This window comes from Salvelinus fontinalis, chromosome 12 (genome assembly GCF_029448725.1).
Source record: "Salvelinus fontinalis isolate EN_2023a chromosome 12, ASM2944872v1, whole genome shotgun sequence".
Lineage (NCBI taxonomy): Eukaryota > Metazoa > Chordata > Actinopteri > Salmoniformes > Salmonidae > Salvelinus > Salvelinus fontinalis.
The window spans coordinates 25,902,268-25,916,813 of NC_074676.1; positions in this window are offsets into that span (position 1 = coordinate 25,902,268).

Below are 14,546 nucleotides of genomic sequence, written 5' to 3' on the forward strand. Positions count from 1 at the left end.
CAATGTGAAACAACCTACCTTAATATGACTCTCAATCAGAGGAAACGCCAAACACCTGCCTCTAATTGAGAGCCATACCAGGCAACCTATTAACCCAACATAGAAAACACATAACATAGACTACCCACCCAAAACTCACGCCCTGACCAATTAAACACATACCAAACAACAGAAAACAGGTCAGGAACGTGACAGTTGTGTTACAGCCCAAATTTTAATTGATTACATTGAGATTTTTGTCAAAGTGGAATTATGTTTTTTGAAAGTCAAAATAAGTTCAGGAGTAAAAATGTGCTTAACAAGTCACATAAGTTGCATGGACTCACACTGTGTGCAATAATAGTGTTTGACATGATTTTTGAATGACTTCCTCATCTCTACTCCACACATACAATTATCTATAAGGTCCCTCAGGGAGGTTTTCCATTGCCATCCAAAGAAGGGCACCTATTGGTAGATGGGCCAAAATAAAAAAGCAGTTATTGGAATATCCCTTTAAGCATGGTGAAGTTATTAATTACTCTTAAATGCACCATACATGCACTCAAATGTATTCAGTTGGCCTTGCTGTTATGATTTTTGTTGTCCTTCATATCTTTTGTTTTTTGCATTTTTTTCTGTTTTCCTTTCTCTTTGTCTTTTTTGTATTTTGTTCATTTTGTTGGTTGTTGGGGGGATCTTGGAGGGCTGGTGGCCTGGCGGTTGGGAGCTTGGGCCGGTGGCTGATAGGTTGCTGGTTCTGATCCCCGTTTTTGACCTTGTGGGAGATCTGTCGATGTGCCCTTAAACAGGGCGTTGACCCTGGTTGCTTCTGTGGGTCGCTCCGGATGGGAATCTGTTAGATGACTGAATGTAATGTAAATGTTGAGCGGCTTCACTGCAGGTAGATTGTATTTTTGAATCCCCCCCTCCCAAAAAAACAATAAAAAAACAAAGAAACAAACATTACACTTTGGATGGTGTATAAATACACCCTGTCACTACAAAGATACAGGCATCCTTCCTAACTCAGTTGCCGGAAAGGAAGGAAACCACTCAGGGATCACCATGAGGCCAATGGTTACTTTAAAACAGTTACAGAGTTTAATGGCTGTGATAGGAGAAAACTGAGGATGGATCAACAACATTGTACTGTAGTTTCTCCATAATACTAACCTAATTGACCGGGTTAAAAGAAGGAAGCCTATACAGAATAAAAATAAACCAAAACATGCATCCTGTTTCCAACAACGCATTAAAGTAGTAATACTTTAAAGAAATGTGGCAAAGCAATTCACTTTTTGTCCTGAATATTTTCAAGCGTAGTGGTGGCTGCATCATGTTATGGGTATGCCTGTAATCGTTAAGGACTGAGGAATTTTTCAGGCCAAAAAATAAATGGAATGCACAGGCAAAATCCTAGTGGAAAACCTTGTTCAGTCTGCTTTCCACCAGTAACTGGAAGACAAATTCACATTTCAGCAGGAAAATAACCTAAAACACAAGCCCAAATATACACTGGAGTTGCTTAATGTACCAAGAAGACAGTGAATGTTCCTGAGTGGCCGAGTTACAGTTTTGACTTAAATCTACTTGAAATTCTATGGTAAGAACTGAAAATGGTTGTCTAGCAAAGATCAACAACCAATTTGACAGGCCTTGAAGAATTTTGAAAAGAATAATAGGCAAATGTTGCACAATCCAGGTGTGGAAAGCTCTTAGAGACTTACCCAAAAAGACTTGCAGCTGTAATTGCTGCCAAATGTGTTTCTACAAAGTATTGACTCAGATGTGTTAAAAATGATGTAAATTAAACATGACTGTATTTCTATAAATTTGTTTTTCGCTTTGTCAATTTTGGGGTATTATGTGCAGGTGGGTGAAAAAATGTAAATATTTAATACATTTTGAATTCAAGCTCTAACGCAACAAAATGGGGAATAAGTCAAGGGGTATAAATACTTTCTGAAGGCACTGCAGTAATTCAATATACAGGTTCCTTAGGCCTACCTGATACAGGCCAGGGTTCAATTTGATCAAATCAAATCTCATTTTATTTGTCACATGCTCCGAATACAACAACAACCTTACTGTGAAATGCTTAACCAACAATGCAGTTCAAGAAATACCCACTCCACTTCAGCCCAGTCAATCTTAATGGGGGCCTGTTCGACCCTCCTTTTCCTATAGTCCACAATCAGCTCCTTTGTCTTGCTCACATTGAGGGAGATGTTGTTGTCCTGGCTCCACACTGCCAGTTCTCTCACCTCCTCCATATAGGCTGTCTCATCGTTGTCTGTGATCAGGCCTACCACTGTTGTGTCGTCAGCAAACTTAATGATGGTGTTGGAGTCGTGCTTGGCCACGCAGTCATGGGTGAACAGGGAGTACAGGAGGGGACTAAGCACGCACCCTGAGGGGCCCCAGTGTTGAGGATCAGCGTGGCAAATGTGTTGTTGCCTACTCTTACCACCTGGGGGCAGCCCATCAGGAATTCCAGGATATAGTTGCAGAGGGAGGTGTTTAGTCCCAGGGTCCTTAGCTTAGTGATAAGCTTTTTGGGCACTATGGTGTTGAACGCTGAGCTGTAGTCAATTTACAGCATTCTCACATAGGTCACCGGCAACGTGTTTTAGCTGAAAAACGTATAGCTTTTCATTGCTTTTGTTTAGGTGGTGTCAGAGGTGTAACTGCATTAGAGCTGCCAAATCCATGAGCGGCTGTCACTAAAACCATCCCTATATCAAACCCGCATTAGAAGTTCAGAGCAAGAAAGTGTAGGTGATATAGAAATAATGACACTCAAATTTAAAATAAATCATTTTGATTTATATCAGCCTATTCGAGGTGTAGATTACCTCACACATTCCAGTGTTCAAACTTGTAATGCGGCTGAATGATATTTCTACTAACACGACTTGGATTTGTGGATCCAATTGTGGATTTCACCTCCGACACCCCCCTTTGTTTTGCTAACACAGGTTACCACGGATGTGATTCAATCCTGCCCTCAGTCCTAATCATGTTTATTTTCAAAATTACAGGAATGTTGAAGTTCATTTCTGAAAACCAAATTTTTGGGAATCAATAGGTTTGCCTTTTTCTTCCACTTATAGTCAATTAATAATGAATTGACTGTAAGTGGAAGAAAGTGGCAAACCATGCCAACAGAACAATCTGTCCACAGGCCTTATTGAAGTTGCAATAAGGCCTGCGTCCAGTAGATGGGGTAATTTTCCCTGTGTGTGAAATTCATGTACACTGGCCCTAACCAATGATTATCTTCATCATGTACCTTAACCCTACAATCCATGTTCACTCTCCTAGGGCTCCGAGTGATGAGTCAAGTAGAGAAGTAGGTAGCGGAACAGGCCTATACCATCAGGATCTAAGTGAGGATCTTAACTGAGTGGGGGTGTGAAGTAGTGTAGCGGCACTCTCAGTGTATTCTTTTCTCAAAAACTCTTGCCTAAGAGAGCTTGGAGGTCATTCAGAAATAGGTGTGTGGTTCTGTTGTCTACAAATCAATAACATTAGAGTTCTTCTACAAGTAGTTATAAAACAAACCTTGAGGCAGCCTCATGATTTGTACTTTACAGTGTAGAATACAGCTTTGTATGTATTGATTAAGACAACACTCTTCAGTGAACAGTTATTTAGAGTGCTTAGGAGAAAATGCATTACTGAATGTAATTACAATATAAAATCAAAAGGGGGCAATATTGGGTAACACTTTATTTTTAAGGGGTCCTTATTACGTGTAACAAGAGGTGTAACAACAAATGCTTGCTACCATGCTTGTTACAAATGGTCAAGTTTCCACTAAAATCACCAATTAAGTGTTTAGTTTCTTCTCAGTTGCATCTGATTCAGTAATAACTGTCACAAGGTTGTAATCATTTGTGGACAGATGCACTGGGTGTCCGAGATTACAAAGAATGGAGGCTCAATATGCTCTAATTACCTACCTGTGAATGTGCAATCTTCAAAATCTCTACTTAATGTTTTTGCTAGCAGTTGCCCCCAAAAAGTGTACCATCTGGGTTAACTTGGTTGAGTTTACAAAAACAGATATAGGTCAACCTCACTTACTGGGGTCTACCATACGGCTGTCATCCCAGATTATAATAGAAAAATTACTTATAATTAATGTGTATGTTGCTCATTATGACAACCTGAATGAACATCCTTGCCATACAAGTGAGAGGATAAATACACAAGTACACCACAAAGTAGATGTATGCAAATGTACAATGTAATTACTAGGTGTTGCACAGGATTTAGAGAGTTAAATGATGTGTATCTGGAGGGGTACTTCCTTGTAATTATTGTGTATCTACAAAGTACGCTACCCATTCTGACAATCTAATAGTTTGCTTCTGAAAGCGCCATCCAAGTGAGAAAATAAACACACTAATATACCACCGACTGCCCGCCGTGCAGCTTTTTACTCCCATTGTTAGGGTGGAGAGACATGTATCTTGTTAGTATATCAATAATCTTGGCTAGCTAGCTAGCAAACGTTAGCTAACAACCTATGCTAAATCATACACCATAATTAATGTATCCAAAAAAGCTAAACAAATTGCATGGAAAACTTACTTTCTCTCTCCTGTGTTGATGTTTTTGATCTACCACACTTTGTTTCTTTTGCAGCAATCTTTCATGTCTGGATTTTGCACACTGACCTTTTCGACCCCATTCTTTGCACACTGTTGCATAACCTCAGTGTCACCACATGTGGATAAGTACAAGATCATCGTTATTTCGAGCATGTTGCGCAGATTGGCAGATCTTGACATGATGCCTTAATTCCTGGGATAAATAAATAATTGCACCAATGCATCCTACACAAAAGTGAGAATGTTCCTCAACAGTGAAACCCTTGCAAGGTTACATGATGGAATAACAGTTGGTTTTATGACCATTTTAAGTGCATCTATAGTATTATTCTACCAAGCTTAATAGGCTGACAATTTGACAAGCACGAATGACTCTCACAATTTTAACCATAACTTTTTATTAACGTGTCTAAACATGTTTAATTGAGTGTTAATCAAAATATATTTTATATTTGAGATTATTCAAAGTAGCCACCCTTTGCCTTGATGACAGCTTTTCAAACTCTTGGCGTTCTCTCAACCAGCTTCACCTGGAATGCTTTTCCAACAGTCTTGAAGGAGTTCCCACATATGCTAAACTTTTGACTGGTACTGTATGTTTATTAATAATGTAACTCGTAATGATCAGGAGTTTGTGGTGAGAATGCATTTTCGAGCCTCCCGGGTGGCGCAGTGGTCTAGGGCACTGCATCGCAGTGCTAACTGCGCCACCAGAGTCTCTGGGTTCGCGCCCAGGCTCTGTCGCAGCCGGCCGCGACCGGGAGGTCCGTGGGGCGACGCACAATTGGCATAGCGTCGTCCGGGGTAGGGAGGGTTTGGCCGGTAGGGATATCCTTGTCTCATCGCGCTCCAGCGACTCCTGTGGCGGGCCGGGCGCAGTGCGCGCCAACCAAGGGGGCCAGGTACACGGTGTTTCCTCCGACACATTGGTGCGGCTGGCTTCCGGGTTGGAGGCGCGCTGTGTTAAGAAGCAGTACGGCTGGTTGGGTTGTGCTTCGGAGGACGCATGGCTTTCGACCTTCGTCTCTCCCGAGCCCGTACGGGAGTTGTAGCGATGAGACAAGGTAGTAATTACTAGCGATTGGATACCACGAAAATTGGGGAGAAAATGGGATAAAAAATTAAAAAAATTAAAAAAGAGAATGCATTTTCCTCTTGTCCCATGTCGGCCACTTGATTATGTTTGCCTGTCTCTTAAAATGGTGTAGGCTAGAGACAGGGTTTTTACTGAAGAACACTCAATGACAAAGCCACCTCATTAGAAAGCCAGACTGTTGCACTTAATGGGATAGTGCGACTCTAATTTATAGTTATTGCTGCTTTCATAAATATGGTTTGTTTTATTTCAAAATAACATATAACATACAACATACAATAACATATAACATACATATAACATACATAACATATACTGGAGAGAATAGACTGCAGTGGAATTGCAAGCCGAAAGTGACTACATAAGACATTTTCCTCCATTTTCCAGTCAAGTCATGACTTTTTTTATTTTTTTTCAGATGACCTCCTGAAAGTAAACTGCGAATAAAAATAATTTATATTTACATACGTTCTATTCTATTACGTTCCAATACCATGAGGGTCCATTTTAATGTGAGAATTATATCAATACATTAATACTCTAATTCTATAGCCATAACATGTCCAGAATAATTACATTTACTCTGTCTTTGTTGTATCACTCAAGGAGAATCCATGATAGACAATTTGCTAATTCTTAATATCCATTTGAAATGTATGTTTAAATTTAAAGCAGTTAATTTAATTTAATTTGTGCTCTTCTTAACCTTTTACTGCAGTGGGATAAATAATTTCAAGAGCGGGCAGATGGCCATGGTTTCATTGCCAGGAATTGATGTCTATGGATGTCCAAATAACAACCTCTTTGAGAACATTTTGCAGATTCGTAGAATTATGTTTTTACACAATTATAGGTGGAATACAAATACATTCCAGTTTTTGTTTCCAGAGAAATGAGGATAAGATTTTGGTGATGCTACACTTTTTCTAATAATGAACCAGATTATGTTAATGTTAGTTTAAAAAAGTTTTTTTTTAAAGACAGTCACAACTGTCTCATCTTCCTGTGCAATTACAGATGGCTCCCAAAGGAAGTCTGTCTGACATAGTCATATTTCACTTGATTGTTTCTGATTTCTCCACCAATTTCTTAAATGAGTTTTGAAACCATTTACGGCTGTCTGAATATGAACATTATGTTGATCAATTGTGGGATCTGAGGAAAATATTGAAATTGAGGTGAAATGTTAGTCATTATATTGTGCATATGGAGGAAAATACCCCAATAAAGGCTCCACATGGTATACAAGTTTGATCACTCTTTTGTTGCTGACAATTTTCTTGAAATGCAGATGAGCTTTGTGATTTACATAAATTCACTGAAAATCTGCACAAACACATATTAACAGTATTGCACTTTTCATGTAGCCTACTTTTGTCCAGCTAATACCCTAATGCGGATCAAGCAACATTATAGACTAAACATTCAAACATTGCAAATATGAATGGGATAGAGCCACAATCCATTAATCAATAATGATACATTATGGTATAATGAAAAGTGTTAACAATATTTTATTTAAACTTTTTTTTTCTCTCCATAGTATTCAATCAAGCATATTTCAATTTCATACAATGTCAATAAATATCCCCTTCCCACACCCTCCCTACTTCCCTTCCCACTCATACAAAATTGATCCATAAAAAAAATATTAAGGTAAAGTTTAAAATATAGGTTAAGAGAGTAAGAAGTTTTGTACCCTGGAAGGTTTAGCTCTGAAAAATCAACAACAAAGCAAAAATAAATAAATAATAAGACAAAAATACCATTTTGCAATAAATATGACAACAAGCCAGTATTTGTTTATGAGCACATACAGTGGGGAGAACAAGTATTTGATACACTGCCGATTTTGCAGGTTTTCCTACTTACAAGCATGTAGAGATCTGTAATTTTTATCATAGGTACACTTCAACTGTGAGAGACGGAATCTAAAACAAAAATCCAGAAAATCACATTGTATGATTTTTAAGTAATTAATTTGCATTTTATTGCATGACATAAGTATTTGATACATCAGAAAAGCAGAACTTAATATTTGGTACAGAAACCTTTGTTTGCAATTACAGAGCTCATACGTTTCCTGTTGTTCTTGACCAGGTTTGCACACACTGCAGCAAGGATTTTGGCCCACTCCTCCATACAGACTTTCTCCAGATCCTTCAGGTTTCGGGGCTATCGCTGGGCAATACAGACTTTCAACTCCCTCCAAAGATTTTCTATTGGGTTCAGGTCTGGAGACTGGCTAGGCCACTCCAGGACCTTGAGATGCTTCTTACGGAGCCATTCCTTAGTTGCCCTGGCTGTGTGTTTCGGGTCGTTGTCATGCTGGAAGACCCAGCCACGACCCAGCTTCAATGCTCTTACTGAGGGAAGAAGGTTGTTGGCCAAGATCTCGCAATACATGGCCCCATCCATCCTCAATACGGTGCAGTCATCCTGTCCCCTTTGCAGAAAAGCATCCCCAAAGAATGATGTTTCCACCTCCATGCTTCACGGTTGGGATGGTGTTCTTGGGGTTGTACTCATCCTTCTTCTTCCTCCAAACACGGCGAGTGGAGTTTAGACCAAAAAGCTCTATTTTTGTCTCATCAGACCACATGACCTTCTCCCATTCCTCCTCTGGATCATCCAGATGGTCATTGGCAAACTTCAGATGGGCCTGGACATGCACTGGCTTGAGCAAGGGGACCTTGCGTGCGCTGCAGGATTTCAATCCATGACGGTGTAGTGTGTTACTAATGGTTTTCTTTGAGACTGTGGTCCCAGCTCTCTTCAGGTCATTGACCAGGTCCTGCCGTGTAGTTCTGGGCTGATCCCTCACCTTCCTCATGATCATTGATGCCCCACGAGGTGAGATCTTGCATGGAGCCCCAGACCGAGGGTGATTGACCGTCATCTTGAACTTCTTCCATTTTCTAATAATTGCGCCAACAGTTGTTGCCTTCTCACCAAGCTGCTTGCCTATTGTCCTGTAGCCCATCCCAGCCTTGTGCAGGTCTACAATTGTATCCCTGATGTCCTTACACAGCTCTCTGGTCTTGGCCATTGTGGAGAGGTTAGAATCTGTTTGATTGAGTGTGTGGACAGGTGTCTTTTATACAGGTAACGAGTTCAAACAGGTGCAGTTAATACAGGTAATGAGTGGAGAACAGTAGGGCTTATTAACGAAAAACTAACAGGTCTGTGAGAGCTGGAATTCTTACTGGTTGGTAGGTGATCAAATACTTATGTCATGCAATAAAATTTAAATTAATTACTTAAAACTCATACAATGTGATTTTCTGGATTTTTGTTTTAGATTCCGTCTCTCACAGTTGAAGTGTACCTATGATAAAAATTCCAGACCTCTACATCATTTATATGTAGGAAATCCTGCAAAATCGGCAGTGTATCAAATACTTGTTCTCCCCACTGTACAAAACACATTTAGTGAATATATTATAAATCATAAGGTATTACAATTATGGCTTCAATACTTGATCGTTTGCTGTCAATTGTTTAAGTGAATGCAGTTGTGCAGCCCAATAATACATCTCATTATGAGGTAGTCCAAGACATCCAGCTTTATATGTTAAGTGCAAAGCAGTCACTATGACTCTTGAGGTCTTTCCATTCCAAATAAAATTGGATAGAATTGAAACTGGCAAGGCCAGGAAAAAATACATAAACCTTGGTAATACTACACTATACAGTGCCTACGTTGCTGTAACGAACGTCGTCGGGAGAAGGAGAAGAGGACCAAGTGTGGTAAGTGTTCATATTACCTTTAATAAAATACGAAACACTTGACGAAATAACAAAAACGACAAACGAACAGTCCTGTAAGGTGATGACACAAAAAACAGAAAACAACCACCCACAAACACAGGTGGGAACAGGCTAAGTAAGTATGGTTCTCAATTAGAGACAACGATAAACGGCTGCCTCTGAATGGGAACCATACCAGGCCAAACACATAGAAATACAAAACAAGGACAACATAGAACACCAGACATAGAATGCCAACCCAAACTCACGCCCTGACCAACCAAAATAGAGACATAAAAAGGATCTCTACAGTCAGGGCGTGACAGTTACAGCCTTATTCTAAAATGGATTAAATAAATAAAATCCTCAGAAATCTACACACAATACCCCATAATGACAAAATGAAAAAAAAAATATGAAAATAAAAACAGAAATACCTTATTTACATAATTATTCAGACCCTTTGCAATGAGACTCGAAATTGAGCTCAGGTGCATCCTGTTCCATTCATCATCCTTGAGATGTTTCTACAACTTGATTGGAGTCCACCTGTGGTGATATGCAACTTGTCAGGGAAGTTAGGAACCAATATACACAGGCAGTTAGGAAAGCAAAGGCTAGCTTTTTCAAACAGAAATTTGCATCCTGTAGTACAAACTCAAAAAAGTTCTGAGACACTGTAAGCTAGAGAGGGAGGTAAGAGTCTCCAGCTTCAGAGATTTTTGCAATTCGTTCCAGTCATTGGTAGCAGAGAACTGCAAGGAAAAGCGGCCAAAGTAAGTGTTGACTTTGGGGATGACCAGTGCAATATACCTGCTGGAGCGAATGCTACGGGTGGGTGTTGCTATGGCGACCAGTGAGCTGAGATAAGGCGGGGCTTTACCTAGCATAGACTTATAGATGACCTGGAGCCAGTGGGTTCAGCGACGGATATTTAGTGAGGGCCAGCCATCGAGAGCATACATGTCACAGTGGTGGGTAGTATATGGGGCTTTGGTGATAAAACGGATGGCACTGTGATAGACTACATCCAATTTCCTGAGTAGAGTGTTGAGGGCTATTTTGTAAATGACATCGCTGAAGTCAAGGATCGGTAGCATAGTCAGTTTTACGAGGGTATGTTTTGCAGCATGAGTGAAGGAGGCTTTGTTGCGAAATAGGAAGCCGATTCTAGATTTAATTTTGGATTGCAGATGCTTAATGTGAGTCTGGAAGGAGAGTTTACAGCCTAACCAGACACCTAGGTATTTGTAGTTGTCCACATATTCTAGGTCAGGACAGTCCAGAGTAGTGTTAGTAGGGTGGGAGGGTGCGGGCAGCAATCGGTTAAAGAACATGCACTTAGTTTTACTAGAATTTAAAAGCAGTTGGAGGCCACGGAAAGAGTGTTGTATGGCGTCAAAGCTTGTTTCGAGGTTTGTTAGCACAGTGTCCAAAGAAGGTCCAGATATATACAGAATGGTGTCGTCTGCGTAGAGGTGGATCAGAGAATCACCAGCAGCAAGAGCGACATCATTGACGTATACAGAGAAAAGAGTCGGCCTGAGAATTTAGTCCTGTGGCACCCCCATAGAGACTGCCAGAGGTGTAGTTGGTGAACCAGGCGAGGCAGTCATTTGAGAAACCAAGGCTGTTGAGTCTTCCGATAAGAATGCGGTGATTGACAGAGTCAAAAGCCTTGGCCAGGTCGATGAAGACGGCTGCACAGTACTGTCTTTTATCGATGGCGGTTATGATATCGGTTAGGACCTTGAGCGTGGCTGAGGTGCACCCATGACCAGCTCGGAAACCAGATTGCATAGTGGAGAAGGTACGGTGGGATTCGAATATAAGGTCCCTATAAGGTCTGTATAAGGTCCAACAGTTGACAGTGCATGTCAGAGCAAAAACCAAGCTATGAGGTTGAAGGAATTGTCCGTAGAGATCTGAGACAGGATTGTGTCGAGACAGAGTTCTGGGGAAGGGTACCAACAAAAATCATGCAGCAAATCAAATCAAAGCAAATCAAATTTTATTAGTCACATACACATGGTTAGCAGATGTTAATGCGAGTGTAGCGAAATGCTTGTGCTTCTAGTTCCGACAATGCAGTAATAACCAACAAGTAATCTAACCTAACAATTCCACAACTACTACCTTATACACACACAAGTGTAAAGGGATAAAGAATATGTACATAAAGATATATGAATGAGTGGTGGTACAGAACGGCATAGGCAAGATGCAGTAGATGGTATAGAGTACGGTATATACATATGAGATGAGTACTGTAGGGTATGCAAACATAAAGTGGCATAGTTTAAAGTGGCTAGTGGTACATGTATTACATAAAGATGGCAAGATGCAGTAGATGATATAGAGTACAGTATATACATATGAGATGGGTAATGTAGGGTATGTAAACATTATATTAAGTGGCATTGTTTAAAGTGGCTAGTGGTACATTTTTACATAATTTCCATCAATTCCCATTTTTAAAGTGGCTGGAGTTGAGTCAGTATGTTGGCAGCGGCCGCTAAATGTTAGTGGTGGCTGTTTAACAGTCTGATGGCCTTGAGATAGAAGCTGTTTTTCAGTCTCTCGGTTCCTGCTTTGATGCACCTGTACTGACCTCGCCTTCTGGATGATAGCGGGGTGAACAGGCAGTGGCTTGGGTGGTTGTTGTCCTTGATGATCTTTATGGCCTTCCTGTGACATCGGGTGGTGTAGGTGTCCTGGAGGGCAGGTAGTTTGCCCCCGGTGATGCGTTCTGCAGACCTCACTACCCTCTGGAGAGCCTTACGGTTGTGGGCGGAGCAGTTGCCGTACCAGGCGGTGATACAGCCCGACAGGATGCTCTCGATTGTGCATCTGTAGAAGTTTGTGAGTGCTTTTGGTGACAAGCCGAATTTCTTCAGCCTCCTGAGGTTGAAGAGGCGCTGCTGCGCCTTCTTCACGACGCTGTCTGTGTGGGTGGACCAATTCAGTTTGTCCGTGATGTGTACACCGAGGAACTTAAAACTTTCCACCTTCTCCACTACTGACCCGTCGATGTAGATAGGGGGGTGCTCCCTCTGCTGTTTCCTGAAGTCCACAATCATCTCCTTTGTTTTGTTGACGTTGAGTGTGAGGTTATTTTCCTGACACCACACTCCGAGGGCCCTCACCTCCTCCCTGTAGGCCGTCTCGTCGTTGTTGGTAATCAAGCCTACCACTGTAGTGTCATCCGCAAACTTGATGATTGAGTTGGAGGCGTGGATGGCCACGCAGTCGTGGGTGAACAGGGAGTACAGGAGAGGGCTCAGAACGCACCCTTGTGGGGCCCCAGTGTTGAGGATCAGCGGGTTGGAGATGTTGTTACCTACCCTCACCACCTGGGGGCGGCCCGTCAGGAAGTCCAGGACCCAGTTGCACAGGGCGGGGTCGAGACCCAGGGTCTCGAGCTTGATGACGAGTTTGGAGGGTACTATGGTGTTAAATGCTGAGCTGTAATCGATGAACAGCATTCTCACATGGGTATTCCTCTTGTCCAGATGGGTTAAGGCAGTGTGCAGTGTGGTTGCGATTGCGTCGTCTGTGGACCTATTGGGTCGGTAAGCAAATTGGAGTGGGTCTAGGGTGTCCGGTAGGGTGGAGGTGATATGGTCCTTGACTAGTCTCTCAAAGCACTTCATGATGACGGAAGTGAGTGCTACGGGGCGGTAGTCGTTTAGCTCAGTTACCTTAGCTTTCTTGGGAACAGGAACAATGGTGGCCCTCTTGAAGCATGTGGGAACAGCAGACTGGGATAAGGATTGATTGAAGATGTCCGTAAACACACCAGCCAGCTGGTCTGCGCATGCTCTGAGGACGCGGCTGGGAATGCCGTCTGGGCCTGCAGCCTTGCGAGGGTTAACACGTTTAAATGTTTTACTCACCTCGGCTGCAGTGAAGGAGAGCCCGCAGGTTTTGGTAGGGGGCCGTGTCAGTGGCACTGTATTGTCCTCAAAGCGGGCAAAAAAGTTGTTTAGCCTGTCTGGGAGCAAGACATCCTGGTCCGCGACGGGGCTGGTTTTCTTTTTGTAATCCGTGATTGACTGTAGACCCTGCCACATACCTCTTGTGTCTGAGCTGTTGAATTGCGACTCGATTTTGTCTCTGTACTGGGACTTAGCCTGTTTGATTGCCTTGCGGAGAGAATAGCTACACTGTTTGTATTCGGTCATGCTTCCGGTCACCTTGCCCTGGTTAAAAGCAGTGGTTCGCGCTTTCAGTTTCACGCGAATGCTGCCGTCAATCCACGGTTTCTGGTTTGGGAATGTTTTAATCGTTGCTGTGGGTACGACATCGTCAATGCACTTCCTAATGAACTCGCTCACCGAATCAGCATATTCGTCAATATTGTTGTTGGACGCAATGCGGAACATATTCCAATCCGCGTGATCGAAGCAGTCTTGAAGCGTGGAATCAGATTGGTCGGACCAGCGTTGAACAGACCTGAGCGCGGGAGCTTGTTGTTTTAGTTTCTGTTTGTAGGCTGGAATCAACAAAATGGAGTCGTGGTCAGCTTTTCCGAAAGGGGGGCGGGGGAGGGCCTTATATGCGTCGCGGAAATTAGTATAACAATGATCTAGAGTTTTTCCAGCCCTGGTAGCACAATCGATGTGCTGATAGAATTTAGGGAGTTTTGTTTTTAGATTAGCCTTGTTAAAATCCCCAGCTACGATGAATGCAGCCTCAGGGTGTGTGGTTTCCAGTTTACAAAGAGTCAGATAAATTTCGTTCAGGGCCATCGATGTGTCTGCTTGGGGGGGAATATATACGGCTGTGATTATGATCGAAGAGAATTCCCTTGGTAGATAATGCGGTCGACATTTGATTGTGAGGAGTTCTAGATCAGGTGAACAGAATGACTTGAGTTCCTGTGTGTTGTTATGTTGATCACACCACGTCTCGTTAATCATAAGGCATACCCCCCCGCCCCTCTTCTTACCAGAAAGATGTTTGTTTCTGTCGGCGCGATGCATGAAGAAACCAGCTGGCTGCACCGACTCCGTTAGCGTCTCTTGAGTTAGCCATGTTTCCGTGAAGCAGAGCACGTTGCAATCCCTGATGTCTCTCTGGAATGCTACCCGTGCTCG